At 40.5% G+C, this 18,887-nt stretch overlaps 1 pseudogene; it reads right to left on the reverse strand.

The window, feature by feature from the left end:
• Positions 1–482: 482 nt before the first annotated feature.
• LOC126060753 (olfactory receptor 8B3-like) lies at positions 483–1,411 on the reverse strand (annotated as a pseudogene).
• Positions 1,412–18,887: the final 17,476 nt, after the last annotated feature.

Consider the following 18,887-nt stretch of genomic DNA (forward strand, 5'->3'; position numbering starts at 1 on the left):
AGTGGTGACATATGAAAGACACATCTTGCTGCCCCATGGAGGGTAGAAAGACAGGAATAGAATGATTATCTGACTTATGCATCGAAAGAAACATTACAAGTTCCTAATATGAGACCTTCACTACAATGGTATAATGTCACCTTAAAATTGCTTTATTGGATCATTCACAGATTCATTAATATTTCTCCAAGAGAAAAAAAGAAAATTCAACTTTACACTAAAAAATACAGTGATAATAAATTTCTTCCTTAACGTTATTCTTATACAAGAGAAACAGTGAGAATAAGAAGGAAATATGCCAATGCTGAGTGAGTGAAAATTAATCCCCACCAAAAGTGGAAATAAGATTGAGAAAAAGACAAATACCACTCACCAGGGTAAGAAAGAAGTAGGATAAGAATAATGCCACTAAAAATACTCAAACTAAACATGCAGAACCTCCCTGTCCTCTAACTTGTTGCACAGAGAGATACTGTTTCTGATCAAAACCTTTCCCTACTCAGGGATTTCCTCAGGGGAAGTTTAATATCTCTATTTCTCAAGCTATAGATTAAGGGATTCATCATGGGAACCACACTGGTGTAAACACGGAAGAGATTTTTACCTCACTCATAGACCTACAGCAGATGGTTTGAGATATATGAATGCACCTGATCCAAAGAAAAGTAAAAGAGTAATTATGTGGGAACTGCAGGTACTGAAGGCTTTAGACCTGTCCTCAGTGGAATTGATGTGGAGGATGCTGGAGAGAATGAAACCGTAAGAGATAAAGATGGTAAGACTTGGCAAGGTAATGTTGATGCCCGCCTCAGTAAAAACCACAAGCTCATTGACATGGGTGCTGGTGCAAGAGAGCTGGAGCAGAGGGAGAAGGTCGCAAAAATAATGGTTGATGCTGTTGGCATCACAGAAGGTCAGTCTCAGCATGCATCCAGTGTGAGCCACAGCACCAGAAAAGGCCATCAAATATGAACCAAAAATAAGGTTGAAACACACTTTAGAGGACATGGCAATGTTACGCAAAAGTGGATTACAGATGGTGACATAGCGATCATGGGCCATCGATGTCAACACATAGCATTCCGAAATGATCAAAAAAAGGAAAAAGTAGAGCTAGGTCATGCACCCCTTGTAGGAGATAATATTCTTCTTTGATGAAGTTCATTAGTATTTTTGCTGTGAACACAGAAGAATAACAGAGTTCTATGAAGGATAAGTTAAAGAGGAAAAACTACACGGGGGTGGGAAGGTAAGAAATCATCCCAATTAGAGTTATCAAGCCCAAGTTTTCCAATACGGTGATCATATACATTACTAGAAACAGGGAGAACAAAGAGAATTGGAGATCCGGTTGGTCTGTTAATCCCATCAGAATGAATTCAGTCACAAAAGAACCATTTCCAGTAGCCATTTTTCTGTAGGATTGCCTGTAGGGACAAGAGAAAGGAGTTGCATTAGATGGCAATCCAGAATTTCCCACAATATCTCCTCCCCCAAGAGTGGGGTATATGCCGAGAATGTTTTGGACTAACCGAACCTGGGCCCATACAATCAGCCTTTACCACTACCAAGATACGCATTGACACTGACCTCCCGTTTGTAGTCTTTCAAAGCTAAACATGGCAAAGATTACCTCCAACTTTTTCCACACACAGATGTCAGTGTTGCCTTATGTAACATGACTACAGGAAAAACCAAGAGATAAAGGAGTAGAAAGATGGCCAGGACAGAACTGCCTCTCTCTTCTCATTTTTATTTCTTTGCTCACTCAAGCCCTCCCCACACCAGTAAAATTGGAGGCAGAGGCCCTAGGATCATAGTGCTGGCTTCTGATGCAGATTAGACCTTCCAAGTTGGGGCCATGAACACTGTTTCTATTTTGAAACTAAGGAACTAGAATCTAGGAGAGGTTCTGTAAGTGCCCCATGTCACAGATTGTTCCATCTACATTTTGAATACAGAAAATGGGTAAGAAAGGGTATATCGTAGATCCCAGGACTTTCTTTGAAAACAAGGAGGATGTTAATATGGAAGGAATTCAGGAACTCACCTCCTTAGAACAGAAAATATATGTGATTCTTTATTGATTTTTTCATTGTTGTTTACTCCTGTGGTCCTGGAAATGAAATTTCAAGCTCCGAGGTTTTGCTTCCTCTGATTCTAAAAGTGTGTTGCCCAGGATTATTTTCTGAAACGTCCTGAAAATATTTTTGAGCAACAGATGATATTTTCTGATTTTAATATTGAGCGTTCTCAAGCTTCAGGGAAAAAAAATCATTATTGTTATCACCATTTCCACTTGATGAAACGCAGATGTTTTAATATGAGTTAACTGATGTAAAGCACTTAATTATAAACAGGTTATGACTGGCTCAGGCTCTTCCCTAGGGAACAGATTCAGCAAGTAAAAGGGAAGTAAGTGAATTGTATTTAAAGCCTGTACCAGGATCTGTCTTTCATTCCTGAGGGATCAGTGTTTACTCAAGATTTCAACTGACTCAAGGGATTAAACATCCCTCAGCGCAGAGCCAAAAAGAAGCTCCCATAATCCCTATCATCTTCATCTCTGAAGGGAAATCTAATACATTGTTTTCTTTCCTCTTTTTTGCAAACCCGAAAGGGAGATTTTGATACAAGGTTTTTTCCTTAAGGCTCCTTTATTTCATACATAAATCTAAATGTACAGGTTTGCAGTACCTGCCTTCAGTTGTTGTCTCTCCTGGGATGTCCTCAGATCAGTTTTTTAGTTCGTTACCTCCGTTTTAAAGTGTTTACTTTCAACACTTACTGGAAATTTCTACATGAAAGTTCTGCTGGGCCCTTAAAAAATTCAGTAACTGAGTTCGTCAATCTCCCCTCATCATCATCATACTTAAGAATGTGGGCTATGAGTGAGAGAGCACATGTGTGAATCCCATCTCCATATGCACTAATTATCACACCTTGGGCAGGTAACTTAAACTCTCAGTGCCTCAGGTTCATCATTAATAGAATAGGGCTGGTAATAATAACACCTTTCTCATTGGGTTGTTGTGGCAATTAAATGAGCTAGTATAAACAAAATGCTTAGAACAGTGCCTAGCTCATGCTAAATAGTAAGTGTCAATTGTCAGTCTTTGTGTTCTCATACCCCCTGGTAAAGCCTCCATCATAACACTCATCAGACATATTTCTCCTTTTCTACTTATTTCCGTGTTCCCTTAGAAACTATAAGCTCTGTAGGGACAAAGACCACTTCTGTCTTGTTCACTACTTTACTTTGGGGGTAAGACAAGTGCAGATTATATAGTAGGCACTCAATAAATATTAGTGAGAATTAAGTTGTTTTCAGGATAAAGGCTTCAAAATGTTTTCTACACTTCTCATCTGTCTGGTAAGAGAGTCCACCACCACAGGGCACTCCATCACTGTCCCACAGCCACTACCCACGTTCAGGCACTTTCAGTTTAAACTGAAACACACTACAGAATTGTGCAGTCCCGAACAGTTATTTAGCATATCCCCACATATCTCTCTAGTTTAGCAATCTCTGCTGTTGCCAAAATAATCTCTGAAAGCACAGCTCTATCTCCGCCTAGCTCAGGAATTTTCAAAGGTTCTCCATTATCTCTGGGAATATGAATCTGTGCAATAAACATATAAGTCCCTTAAACTATGCTTCTGTCTTGGCAATAATGAAAATTTAAATGAAGTCTAAGTTCAGTTTGATGAGAAGCCAGGAAAGAAGTGTTCTGACTGATTAAATATTTTTAGTTAATTAAGTATTGTGCAGACTCCTACTATTACCACAAAACATGGATTCGAGCTGCCTGCTGCAAGGCCGATACTGAGATGGGGTGAGGTAAAGAGCAAGAGAGCTTTATTCTATACTGGTATAAAAGAGACAGAGGGGAATGGGCTCTTCCACACTCTGTCTGCTGGAGACTGAATGGAGGGTTTTATACGGTGAGGGCTTAGGCTTAAAGAATCTGGAGAATGGCAGTTCCCCATTGAGGGGTGGGGGGCATGCTGATCATACCTCAGACATGTTGACCTTCTGTGGGTGTTCTTTACAGATCCTCTAATGCCATCCTGGTTTCAGTCACAAGATAGGTCTCCCTTATCTGGTTGTCTTGTCCCAGATCTTACTGTTTGTTGTTCTGCTTGCTCAAGACTAATGTAGGTTAATTTTAAGCTTTATAGAATCATGGAGAAAGGGAGAGGGAAGGGAGGAAACAAACTGCAAATCACAAAATCACTGTACTATGTAAAAGCTAACTATGCAAGCCATGCAGAAACAATGCTCCAATACCCAGGACTTGAGGCCCCTACAATCTCTTTCTCACACTGCACCTTTCATTACCCTTCTCAGAAAATATAAGAGAGGGAATGTTGGAGAAAGTTTACAATTCAAGAACCAAAAAGGGTATAATGAACAAAGAGCACTAACCATATAAACCAAACATTACACCTAACATTTAAATTTAAATCCACGCAGCAAAAATATTCTTTGATGGTTAAGAGAGGGGAGAGGTGGGGAGGGCTGGACAGCGATATTCACTAATTAGATAGTAGATAAGAACTACCTTAGGTGAAGGGAAAGACAGCACACAATACAGGGGAGGTCAGCACAATTGGACTAAACCAAAAGCGAAGAAGTTTCCTAAATAAACTAAATGCATAGAAGGCCCGCGTAGCAGGGGTAGAGATCTGGGAACAATGGTTTCAGGGGACATCTAAGTCAATTGGCATAATAAAATCAATTAAGAAAACATTCTGCACCCCACTTTGAAGAGTGGCATCTGGGGTCTTAAAAGTTAGCAAGCAGCCATCTGAGATGCATCAATTGGTCTCAACTCACCTGGATCAAAGGACAATGAAGAACACTAAGGACACAAGGTAATTACGAGCCCAAGAGACAGAAAGGGCCATATGGACCAGAAACTACATCAGACTGAGACCAAAAGAACTAGATGGTGCCCGGCTACAACCGATGACTGCCCTGACGGGGAACACAACAGAGAACCCCTGAGGGAGCAGGAGAACAGTAGGATGCAGACCCCAAATTCTCGTAAGACCAGGCTTAATGGTCTGACTGAGACTAGAAGGACCCCAGTGGTCATGGCCCCCAGAACTTCTGCTGGTCCACGACAGGAACCATTCCCGAAGCCAACTCTTCAGACATAGATTGGACTGGACAATGGGTTGGAGAGGGATGCTGGTGAGGATTGACCTTCTAGGATTAGGTGGACACTTGAGACTATGTTGGCATCTCCTGCCTGGAGGGTAGATGAGTGGGTGGAGGGGGTTAGAAACTGGTGAAATGGACACAAAAAGAGAGAGTGGAGGGAGAGAGCAGGCTGTCTCATTAGAGGAAGAGTAATTGGGAGTGTGTAGCAAGGTGTATATGGGTTTTTGTGTGAGAGACTGACTTGATTTGTAAACTTTCACTTAATGCACAATAAAAATTATGAAAAAAAATTAAATCTGCACAAGTTCTCCTAAACTATTTATTAACAGTAAATTGCAGTTCCACACTTCAATGTTTACTGAAAAGGAACGAGTATCTCCCCATGATATTCATCTGTTAAAATCACGTATTTTTCATCTAATATTACAAGAATGTAACCTAAACCCATGTTATCAGGTAGTAAGTTCCTAGCTTCCAGTTACAGGTTGCTGAATTAAAAGTCTACTTAAAAGAAGGGGTTAGCTTGCCCATATAACAATAAATCTAGAGGTAGTGTCTGAGCATGTCTGAGTAACTCAGCATTCTCCATTCTCATCTAGAACCCAGGCTCTTTCATCCCATTGTGCTCATCCTTTAATTTTAGTTTTCAGGTTTGTCAACAATTGTCACCAAATAGCTACCATAGTTGCAAGAATCACATTTTCACACAACTCTGTGGAAATAAGAAATCAGGAGAACAAGGCAAGAGAATTCCCCTCACATGTTCCTCTCTTTCACAATGCAGTAAATTTTCTCCAAAAGCCAATACATGACTTCCCATATGTCTCTTCAGTCAGAACTGTAACAGTGGCAAACCTAAACCTCAACATAAACTGGCCAAACAAGCAACTCCCATTTCAATCTCTATCTTGAGATTTTCTAGCATTTTGGGAAAAGAGGGGAAGGAATGTATATTGAATAGGGCAACAGCATTGTCTGCCACAATCAAGAAGCTTGTGAAAAATGTTTGTACGGCATAATATAGCTCATGAAGTTATGTACTACATCCTAGTTTGATGAGTAGCGTCTGGGGTCTTAAAAGCTTGCAAGCGGCCATCTAAGATACACCTAAGAGATTATTCGTTTCTACTTGCCTGGAGCAAAAAACAAAACAAAAAAGAAAACAAAGACTCAGAGAAGAAACTAGTTGACAGAACAAACAGTCTACAAGAACCATGGCCTCCTCTCCCCTGAGACCAGAAGAACTAGATGGTGATCAGCTACCACTACCAAGAGTCCTAATCAAGGCCACAATAAATGGACCCTGAAGGAATGGAAGAAAAATGTGGAACAGAACCTCAGATTCCCCCCCGCAAAAGAAAGCAGACATGCTGGACTGGTTGAGACTGGTTGGCTCCCCAAGACTCTTGTCCTAAAATAATCTTCAGACTTTGAACCCACACTAACCTCTGAGGTCACATTTCACCTTTAAGCTAAATAACAAATAGGCTCAAAAAGGGTTGAATGTCCACTGTAAGTACTGTGCTCCTTTAAAAAAGTCACCTTTATGAGACCAAACAGAAAACAATTACTTTAAATGATGAGAATGTAAGAAACTGGTTTAATGGAAATGGAACAACCAGAACATAAATAATGAGAATATTCATATGCTGTGAAGAATATACCCAATGTCACTGAAAAAATTATGTAGATATTGTTGAATGGGAACTGAAACTGCTGGGTAAACCTTTACCAAAAACACCATAAAATATTATTTTAAAAAATATTTGTTATAGGAAATTGTGTTTTTTCATTTTACCTGCAAAATATATATTTTTTAAGTATTTTTTTTTAAAGTGACTTTTCTCCTTTAAGCTTAAATCAAACCTACTGCCTTGGGATACAAAATCCATTTAGAAAATATATTTACAAGTGTTTGAAAAATCAATGTGTATATATATATATTTACAAACACACTACATATGTATAATGGAGGGTTTAGTACTGTACCATAAAATTATACTTAAATAGAGTGATTCTTTGGTTAGTCTAAAAGCATCAGACTCAATCTTTTTTTTTTCTTTTTTTTTCTTTTTTTTAATTGACTTTAGATGAAGGTTTGCAGAGCAAACTAGTTTCTCATCAAACAGTTAGGACACACATTTTTCTATGATATTGGTTAACAACACCACTACATGTCCACACTTTCCCTTCTCAACCCTGGGTTTTCTGTTCCCTCCTCCATTCCAGTCCCTTGCCCAGGGCTGGTACACCCCATTAGTCTTGTTTTGTTCCATGGACCTGTTAAAACTTTGGCTGAAGGGGGAACCTCAGGAGTGACCTCATTGCTGAGCTGAAAGGGTGTGCAGGGGCCATACTCTCAGTTTTTCTTCAGTTTATGTCAGGCTAGCAAGTCTGGCCTTTCTTTCTGAGTTAGGATTTTGTTCTACATAGTTCTCCAGCTCTGTCTGGGACCCTCTATTGTGATCCCTGTCAGAGCAGTCACTGGCTGTAGCCGGGCTCCATCTAGTTGTACTAGACTCAGTCTGGTGGAGGCCCTGGTAGATGTGGTCCCTTAGTCCTTTGGACTAATTTTTCCCTTGTATCTTAAGTTTTCTTCATTCTTTCTTGCTCCTGAAAGGGTGAGAACAATGCAGTACCCTAGATGGCCAATCACAAGCTTTTAAGACTCTAGAAAACATGAAAAGTGAAATAGTTCCATAATAATAACAGATTTCAACATACCACTCTTAGTAAAAGACAGAATGTATAGAAAGAAGCTCAACAAAGTTACAGAACATCTAAAGGTCACAATTATCCAACATTACCTCTTAAATAAATATAGAACACTCCACCCAAAAGCAGCAAAGGATGTATTCATTTCCAATTCACATGGAACATTCTCCAGAATAGACCACATCTTAGGCCACAAAGCACCCCCCGATAAGCTTGAAAACATCAAAATAATACAAACCATTCTCTCTGACCACAATGAGATAAAAGTAGAAATCAATTAAAGGAAGACCAAGGAGAAAAAGTCAAATACATGGAAATTGAATAGCACCTTGCCTTAAAAAAAAAAAAAAAAAAAAAAAACTGTGATAGAAGAAATATACGGTAATAGAAGATAGGATGATAGGAGAAATCAAAGAGGGAATCAAAAAAATTCCTAGAATCAGATGAGAATGAAAACACATCATACCAAATCCTTTGGGACATGACAAAGGCAGTGCTCAGAGGTCAGTTTATAGCAATAAATGCACACATCAAAAAAGAAGACTGGGCCAAAATTAAAATGTTAGCTCTACAATTCAAACAAATACAAAGAGAACAGCAGAAGAAGACCACAGGCACAAAAAGACAGGAAACATGAAGATTAGGGTAGAACAAAATGAAGCAAAGAAAAAACAACAATAGAGGGGGCCAAGATGGCTGACTAGGTAGAAGATACTTCAGATCCCTCTTGCAACAAAGACTCGGAAAAACAAGTGAATCGATCACATACGTGACAATCTATGAACGCTGACCATCAAACACAGATCTAAAGAGTTGACCTGAGTGACAGAGACTGTGAACGAAAAACCATGGGTAAGCAGTGACTGTTTTCAGAACCTGGAGCCAGCGTCCCAGTCAGGAAACCTTGGCGCCGAGCTTTCGACTGGGCACAGGGAGCTGAGCACAGCATCCTGAGACGGCACAAACACGGGACGCAGCCCTAGCCCCCAGAGGTGACCTCGGGGAAAACCCAGCCAGTGCACTCAGGCAGCGCAGTGATGCAGCTGACAGGAGGAGAAGTCACTGGGAGGGAGCAACTGGTTTTGGAGCCTGGAGTGCGGTGTCCTAGCCAGGGAACCTTGGCGCTGGGCTTTGGACTGGGAATGGAGGAACTGACCAGGGCTTCTGAGAAAGCACAAGCACAGGACGGGGCCTGACCCTAGGGGGCAAACTCTACCCAGCCAGCGCACACAGTAAACACACCCCTTGGGAATCTCAGATAAAACAGTCATCCCAAGCCAGATAAGTAACTTTGTCTATATTCCGGGGTGCTACTCTCTCCTATTTATCTGAACCCTCCCTCCCCTTCCCAGGCGGCTTCATTAACATTGGAATTTCCTAAGCCAGAGAGTGAACTGCCCTGTGGTTTTTCATCTTTTCTTTTTTTTTGGTCTTTTCCTAACCCATTCTCCTGGCCTGAGAAAAGCAGCTACAAACAAACCCACAGACCAAAAATCCTTCCCTAACTGGAATAAAAACACAGGAACAGCTCCAGCCAAACATATGTGATCCACAGTCTTGGGCTTTCATCCCTACAGGGAGGCTACTATAATCCAAAGGCAATTCCGATAGGGATCTGACTGTAATTGTTTTAGCAGATTACTGGAAAGACAAGTTTCCCAGGCCTGATATCTCTGCATATTCAACAGAGCCCTCACTGACCCACAACAGGGAACTGAGGGCTGAAGCTCCCCACAGACCACCTAGCCTCCTGCCATAGGGGTCCAAGGAGGGTGACACCTACTAATCTGTAGAGGTACTTGCATTGGGGACCTAAGGTACAGCTGCAGAGCCCATCCACCAAAGTGCTTTAGGAATAGAGACACACCTGCCTCACTGGGACTTGGGGGAAACCTGTCAACATCCTGCACCCCCCCCAGAGTGTGAAACCCTGCTGCTACTAGAATCTGGTGCACACAACTATCACCACTATTTCTCTAGATGGATAGGTGACAATCTGCAACACACACTTCATGACACAAAATCAGATTCTACTCAAGAATAGTGAATGGAGGAGGAGCCAAGATGGCGGACTAGGCAGACGCTACCTCGGAGCCCTCTTACAACAAAGACATGGAAAAACAAGTGAATCGATCACATACATAACAATCTACGAATCCTGAACAACAAACACGGATTTAGAGACAGAGAACGAACTAATACGGGGAAGCAGCGATTGTTTTCAGAGCCTGGAGCCAGCGTACCAGTCAGGTACGGCACAAGCACAGAGAGCTGCTCCAACCCCCTGAACTAACCCCGGGAGGGGGACCAGCCGGTTCCGCGGGCGGCGTGGGACGCAGCCCGTAGAAGTCCCCGGGAGGCAGCGACTGGTATTGGAGCAGGGAGAACAGCGCCCCAGCTGGGACACTTGGTCACGGCACAAGCACGGGGAGCTACTCCACCCACCTGAACTAACCCCGGGAGGCGGCCGAACTGGTTCGCGGGGGGCGGCACGGCAACGCGGCTGGAGGGACGAGAAGTCCCCGGGAGGTAGCGACTGATTTTGGAGTCGAGAGTGCACCGTCCCAGTAGGGGAGCCTGGACGCTGGGCGTGGGGCTGGAAGCGGAGGATCTGACCTTGACTCCAGTGGGCCGGACCCCCCGGGGGCAATCTCCACACAGCCAGCACACATAGGCGACGTGCCCCGCGGGAATCTCAGATATAATAGTCATTCCAAGCAAGACAAGCAACTCTGGCTATATTCTGAGGTGCTACTCTCCTATCTCTCTGTTCCCTCCCCCACCCTCCCCAGGCGGCTTCATTAACATCCGAATAGCCTGAGCCAGAGGGAGAACTCTGACAGGGATCTGACTGCATTTTTTTTTTTAGCGGATTTTCTGGAAAAACTAATTTCCCAGTGATGGCTCGGAGACAACAATCCATATCAAACCACTTAAAGAAGCAGACCATGACAGCTTCTCCAACACCCCAAACAAAAGAATCAAAATCTTTCCCAAATGAAGATACAATCCTGGAATTATCAGATACAGAATATAAAAAACTAATTTACAGAATGCTTCAAGACATCACAAACGAAATTAGGATAACTGCAGAAAAAGCCAAGGAACACACTGATAAAACTGTTGAAGAACTCAAAAAGATTATTCAAGAACATAGTGAAAAAATTAATAAGTTGCAAGAATCCATAGAGACACAGCATGTAGAAATCCAAAAGGTTAACAATAAAATTACAGAATTAGACAACGCAATAGGAAGTCAGAGGAGCAGACTCGAGCAATTAGAATGCAGACTGGGACATCTGGAGGACCAGGGAATCAACACCAACATAGCTGAAAAAAAATCAGATAAAAGAATTAAAAAAAAAAAATGAAGAAATCCTAAGAATCATGTGGGACTCTATCAAGAAGGATAACCTGCGGGTGATTGGAGTCCCAGAACAGGGAGGGGGGACAGAAAACACAGAGAAAATAGTTGAAGAACTCCTGACAGAAAACTTCCCTAACATCATGAAAGACGAAAGGATAGCTATCCAAGATGCTCATCGAACCCCATTTAAGATTGATACAAAAAGAAAAACACCAAGACATATTATCATCAAACTCACCAAAACCAAAGATAAACAGAAAATTTTAAAAGCAGCCAGGGACAAAAGAAAGGTTTCCTTCAAGGGAGAATCAATAAGTTCAGACTACTCAGCAGAAACCATGCAGGCAAGAAGGGAATGGGACGACATATACAGAACACTGAAGGAGAAAAACTGCCAGCCAAGGATCATATATCCAGCAAAACTCTCTCTGAAATATGAAGGCGTAATTAAGATATTTACAGATAAACACAAGTTTAGAGAATTTGCAAAAACCAAACCAAAGCTACAAGAAATACTAAAGGGTATTGTGTGGTCAGAGAACCAATAATATCAGATATCAGCACAACACAAGGTCACAAAACAGAACGTCCTGATATCAACTCAAATAGGGAAATCACAAAAACAAACACATTAAGATTAATTAAAAAAAAAATACACATAACAGGGAATCATGGAAGTCAATAGGTAAAAGATCAAAATAATCAAAAAGAGGGACTAAATACAGGAGGCATTGAACTGCCACATGGAGAGTGATACAAGGCGATATAGAACAATACAAGTTAGGTTTTTACTTAGAAAAATAGGGGTAAATAATAAGGTAACCACAAAAAGGTATAACAACTCTATAACTCAAGATAAAAGCCAAGAAAAACGTACTGACTCAACTAACATAAAGTGAAACACTATGAAAATGAGGATCTCACAATTTACTAAGAAAAACGCCTCAGCACAAAAAAGTATGTGGAAAAATGAAATTGTCAACAACACACATAAAAAGGCATCAAAATGACAGCACTAAAAACTTATTTATCTATAATTACGCTGAATGTAAATGGACTAAATACACCAATAAAGAGACAGAGAGTCACAGACTGGATAAAGAAACACGATCCATCTATATGCTGCCTACAAGAGACACACCTTAGACTTAGAGACAGAAACAAACTAAAACTCAAAGGATGAAAAAAAATATATCAAGCAAACAATAAGCAAAAAAGAAGAGGAGTAGCAATATTAATTTCTGACAAAATAGACTTTAGATTTAAATCCACCACAAAGGATAAAGAAGGACACTATATAATGATAAAAGGGACAATTGATCAGGAAGACATAACCATATTAAATATTTCTGCACCCAATGACAGGGCTGCAAGATACATAAATCAAATTTTAACAGAATTGAAAAGTGAGATAGATACCTCCACAATTATACTAGGAGACTTCAACACACCACTTTCGGAGAAGGACAGGACATCCAGTAGGAAAATCAATAGAGACACGGAAGATCTAATTACAACAATCAACCAACTTGACCTCATTGACTTATACAGAACTCTCCACCCAACTGCTGCAAAATATACTTTTTTTTCTAGCGCACATGGAACATTCTCTAGAATAGACCACATATTAGGTCATAAAACAAATCTTTCCAGAATCCAAAACATCAAAATATTACAAAGCATCTTCTCAAACCACAAGGCAATGAAGCTAGAAATCAATAACAGAAAAATTAGGGAAAAGAAATCAAATACTTGGAAAATGAACAATACCCTCCTGAAAAAAGACTGGGTTATAGAAGACATCAAGGAGGGAATAAGGAAATTCTTAGAAAGCAATGAGAATGAAAATACTTCCTAACAAAACCTCTGGGACACAGCAAAAGCAGTGCTCAGAGGCCAATTTATATCGATAAATGCACACATACAAAAAGAAGAAAGAGCCAAAATCAGAGAACTGTCCCTACAACTTGAACAAATAGAAAGTGAGCAACAAAAGAATCCATCAGGCACCAGAAGAAAACAAATAATAAAAATTAGAGCTGAACTAAATGAATTAGAGAACAGAAAAACAATTGAAAGAATTAACAAAGCCAAAAGCTGGTTCTTTGAAAAAATTAACAAAATTGATAAACCATTGGCTAGACTGACTAAAGAAATACAGGAAAGGAAACAAATAACCCGAATAAGAAAACGAGAAGGACCACATCACAACAGAACCAAATGAAATTAAAAGAATCATTTCAGATTATTATGAAAAATTGTACTCTAACAAATTTGCAAACCTAGAAGAAATGGATGAATTCCTGGAAAAACACTACCTACCTAAACTAACACATTCAGAAGTAGAACAACTGAATAGACCCATAACAAAAAAAGAGATTGAAACGGTAATCAAAAAACTCCCAACAAAAAAAAAGCCCTGGCCCGGACGGCTTCACTGCAGAGTTCTACCAAACTTTCAGAGAAGAGTTAACACCACTACTTCTGAAGGTATTCCAAAGCATAGAAAATGACAGAATACCACCCAACTCATTCTATGAAGCCACCATCTCCCTGATACCAAAACCAGGTAAAGACATTACAAAAAAAGAAAATTATAGACCTATATCCCTCATGAACATTGATGCAAAAATCCTCAACAAAATTCTAGCCAATAGAATCCAACAACACATCAAAAAAATAATTCACCCTGATCAAGTGGGATTTATACCAGGTATGCAAGGCTGGTTTAATATCAGAAAAACCATTAATGTAATCCATCACATAAATAAAACAAAAGACAAAAACCACATGATCTTATCAATTGATGCAGAAAAGGCATTTGACAAAGTCCAACACCCATTCATGATAAAAACTCTTACCAAAATAGTAATTGAAGGAAAATTTCTGAACATAATAAAGGGCATCTATGCAAAGCCAACAGCCAATATCACTCTAAATGGAGAGAACCTGAACGCATTTCCCTTGAGAACGGGAACCAGACAAGGACGCCCTTTATCACCGTTCTTATTCAACATCGTGCTGGAAGTCCTAGCCAGGGCAATTAGGCTAGACAAAGAAATAAAAGGTATCCGGATTGGCAAGGAAGAAGTAAAGTTATCACTATTTGCAGATGACATGATTATATACACAGAAAACCCTAAGGAATCCTCCAGAAAACTACTGAAACTAATAGAAGAGTTTGGCAGAGTCTCAGGTTAGAAAATAAACATACAAAAATCACTTGGATTCCTCTACATCAACAAAAAGAACACCGAAGAGGAAATAACCAAATCAATACCATTCACAGTAGCCCCCAAGAAGATAAGATACTTAGGAATAAATCTTACCAAGGATGTAAAAGACCTATACAAAGAAAACTACAAAGCTCTACTACAAGAAATTCAAAAGGACATACTTAGGTGGAAAACATATCTTGCTCATGGATAGGAAGACTTAACATAGTAAAAATGTCTATTCTACCAAAAGCCATCTATACATTTAACGCACTTCCGATCCAAATTCCAATGTCATATTTTAAGGGGATAGAGAAACAAATCACCAATTTCATATGGAAGAGAACGAAGCCCCGGATCAGCAAAGCACTACTGAAAAAGAAGAAGAAAGTGGGAGGCCTCACTTTACCTGATTTCAGAACCTATTATACAGCCACAGTAGTCAAAACAGCCTGGTACTGGTACAACGACAGGCACATAGACCAATGGAACAGAACTGAGAACCCAGACATAGATCCATCCACGTATGAGCAGCTGATATTTGACAAAGGCCCAGTGTCAATTAATTGGGGAAAAGATAGTCTTTTTAACAAATGGTGCTGGCATAACTGGATATTCATTTGCAAAAAAATGAAACAGGACCCATACCTCACACCATGCACAAAAACTAACTCCAAGTGGATCAAAGACCTAAACATAAAGACTAAAACGATAAAGATCATGGAAGAAAAAATTGGGACAACCCTAGGAGCCCTAATACAAGGCATGAACAGAATACAAAACATTACCAAAAATGATCAAGAGAAACCCGATAACTGGGAGCTCCTAAAAATCAAACACCTATGCTCATCTAAAGACTTCTCCAAAAGAGTAAAAAGACCACCTACAGACTGGGAAAGAATTTTCAGCTATGACATCTCCGACCAGCGCCTGATCTCTAAAATCTACATGATTCTGTCAAAACTGAACCACAAAAAGACAAACAACCCAATCAAAAAGTGGGCAAAGGATATGAACACACATTTCACTAAAGAAGATATTCAGGCAGCCAACAGATACATGAGAAAATGCTCCTGATCATTAGCCATTAGAGAAATGCAAATTAAAACTACGATGAGATTCCATCTCACACCAGCAAGGCTGGCATTAATCCAAAAAACACAAAATAATAAATCTTGGAGAGGCTGCGGAGAGATTGGAACTCTCATACACTGCTGGTGGGAATGTAAAATGGTACAACCACTTTGGAAATCTATCTGGCGTTATCTTAAACAGTTAGAAATAGAACTACCATACAACCCAGAAACCCCACTCCTCGGAATATACCCTAGAGATACAAGAGCCTTCATACAAACAGATATATGCATACCCATGTTTATTGCAGCTCTGTTTACAATAGCAAAAAGTTGGAAGCAACCAAGGTGTCCATCAACGGATGAATGGGTAAATAAATTGCGGTATATTCACACAATGGAATACTACGCATCGATAAAGAACAGTGACGAATCTCTGAAACATTTCATAACATGGAGGAACCTGGAAGGCATTATGCTGAGCGAAATTAGTCAGAGGCAAAAGGACAAATATTGTATAAGACCACTATTATAAGATCTTGAGAAATAGTAAACCTGAGAAGAACACATACTTTTGTGGTTACGAGGGGGGGAGGGAGGGAGGGGGGGAGAGGGTTTTCTATTGATTAATCAGTAGATAAGAACTCCTTTAGGTGAAGGGAAAGACAACACTCAACACATGGAAGGTCAGCTCAATTGGACTGGACCAAAAGCAAAGAAGTTTCCGGGATAAAATGAATGCTTCAAAGGTCAGCGGAGCAAGCGCGGGGGTCTGGGGAACATGGTTTGCGGGGACTTCTAAGTCAATTGGCAAAATAATTCTATTATGAAATCATTCTGCATCCCACTTTGAAATGTGGCGTCTGGGGTCTTAAATGCTAACAAGCGGCCATCTAAGATGCATCAATTGGTCTCAACCCACCTGGAGCAAAGGAAAATGAAGAACACCAAGGACACACGACAACTAAGAGCCCAAGAGACAGAAAGGGCCACATGAACCAGAGACCTACATCATCCTGAGACCAGAAGAACTAGTTGGTGCCCGGCCACAATCAATGACTGCCCTGACAGGGAGCACAGCAGAGGACCCCTGAGGGAGCAGGAGATCAGTGGGATACAGACCCCAAATTCTCATAAAAAGACCAAACTTAATGGTCTGACTGAGACTGGAGGAATCCCGGCAGCCATGGTCCCCAGACCTTCAGTGGACACAGGACAGGAACCATCCCCGAAGACAACTCATCAGAAATGAAAGGGACTGGTCAGCAGGTGGGAGAGAGACGCTGATGAAGAGTGAGCTAATTATATCAGGTGGACACTTGAGATTGTGTTGGCAACTCTTGTCTGGAGGGGGGATGGGAGGATAGAGAGAGAGGGAAGCAGGCAAAATTGTCAAGAAAGGAGAGACTGAAAGGGCTGACTCAAGAAGGGGAGAGCAAGTGGGAGTAGGGAGTGAGATGTATGTAAACTTATATGTGACAGACTGATTGGATTCGTAAACGTTCACTTGAAGCTTAATAAAAGTTAATAAAAAAAAAAATAGGGGTTCTGATCCCGGTGGTCATGGTCCCCAAACCTTCTGTTGGCCCAGGACAGGAACAATTCCCGAAGACTGCTCATCATACATGGAAGGGACTGGACAATGGGTTGGAGAGAGATGCTGATGAAGAGTGAGCTACTTGTATCAGGTGGACACTTGAGACTGTGTTGGCATCTCCTGTCTGGAGGGGAGCTGGGAGGGTAGAGAGGGTTAGAAACTGGCAAAACGGTCACGAAAGGAGAGACTGGAAGAAGGGAGCGGGCTGGCTCATTAGGGGGAGAGTAAATGGGAGTATGTATTAAGGTGTATATAAGCTTATATGTGACAGACTGACTTGATTTGTAAACTTCCACTTAAAGCACAATAAAAATTATTAAAAAAAAAAAAAATCCTGCACCCTCATTGGAATACTGAGATAAAACAAAACAAAAAAAACCCCACTGCCGTCATCAATTCTGACTCATAGGGACCCTATAGAACATAGTAGAACTGCCCCACAGGGTTTCCATGGAGCGCCTGGCAGATTGGAACTGCTGGCCTTTTGGTTAGCAGCCATAGCACTTAACCACCAAGCTACCAGGGTTTCCAGTACTGAGATACATGCACATTATTTCTCTCATCATCTTCTGTTAATGATGTCTTTGACAATAAAAGAGTTACAAGCATTATCCTTAATATCAAATGCATGGGGCTGATAGACCCTCTCAGAAGCTGAAGAAATGTGGTACAGATTTTGCCACTCTCAAAAGAGAACAAGATAAGCCAGAATAATAACAGGAAGGGGCATAGGTTAAATAGAACAATAGGAGGATTAGGTTCTATTTTAAACTGCATACACAATTTGAAATGAAAGCATATCACTAAATCCTACTGCCCTGGTGCTGGAGTGGTTAAGCTGCTAACCAAAAGGGCAGTTCTACTATGGGGCAGTTCTACTCTGTCCTATAGGATCCAAGAGTCGGAATCTAATTGGCAGCAATGAGTGTCGATTGGGGTTTATAACAGTGACAATATAAATAAGAATGAGAATGATTTGATTATATTTGGCACTTCTGTGTTTAGGTGAGCAAGCTGTAGCATAAAGTTTACCTTAGGTGATTTACGGAACTCACTAGATTCGTTCAGATTAAGAATAGACCAGAAGACAGAAGGGACATGAAACATATTGAAATAGTTGGTGTACATGTTCCTTTTATAAACACACTCTTAATTATCCATTAAGCTTGTGAGAGTTGCAGTAGAGAAAGTAGCAAAGAATGAGACAAGGTTAGCTATAAGAGAAGTGATAAAAACAAGTCTATTAAATCATACAAAACACAATCGTAGAGTCAACATGGTTATAAACAAAATCTCATGAAAAATACCAATAAAAATTTGAGATGCTTCAATTTTGTTATATTACCACTGCTTCTAGTTAGAATATGTTTCTCCTCTGGATTTTAATCAAGGCTTTCCTCGGCTACTTTGACATCCCTGTTCTTCAAAAGTAGATCAGAGGGTTAAGCACAGGCCCCAGATTAGTGCAGAAAATAGATGAAACTTTCCCATGGTCCAAAGATTGAGGAAAAGAACACTTAAGATACATAAATGCTGCCGACCTCAAAAAGAAGCGAAATAGCAATGATGTGAGAGCTACAGCTGCTGAAGTCTTTTGATCATCCTTGAGTAGACTTGATATGAAGAAGGCTAATAGGATGAAAATATAAGAAATTAGGGTGGTAAAACTGGGAACTGTAATACTGATACCCACCTCAATGAGAACTACTACCTTGTTAACATGGGTGTTGGTACAAGAGAGTTGGAGGAA

The sequence above is a fragment of the Elephas maximus genome, chromosome 17 (assembly GCF_024166365.1).
Source record: "Elephas maximus indicus isolate mEleMax1 chromosome 17, mEleMax1 primary haplotype, whole genome shotgun sequence".
NCBI classification, from domain to species: Eukaryota; Metazoa; Chordata; class Mammalia; order Proboscidea; family Elephantidae; genus Elephas; species Elephas maximus.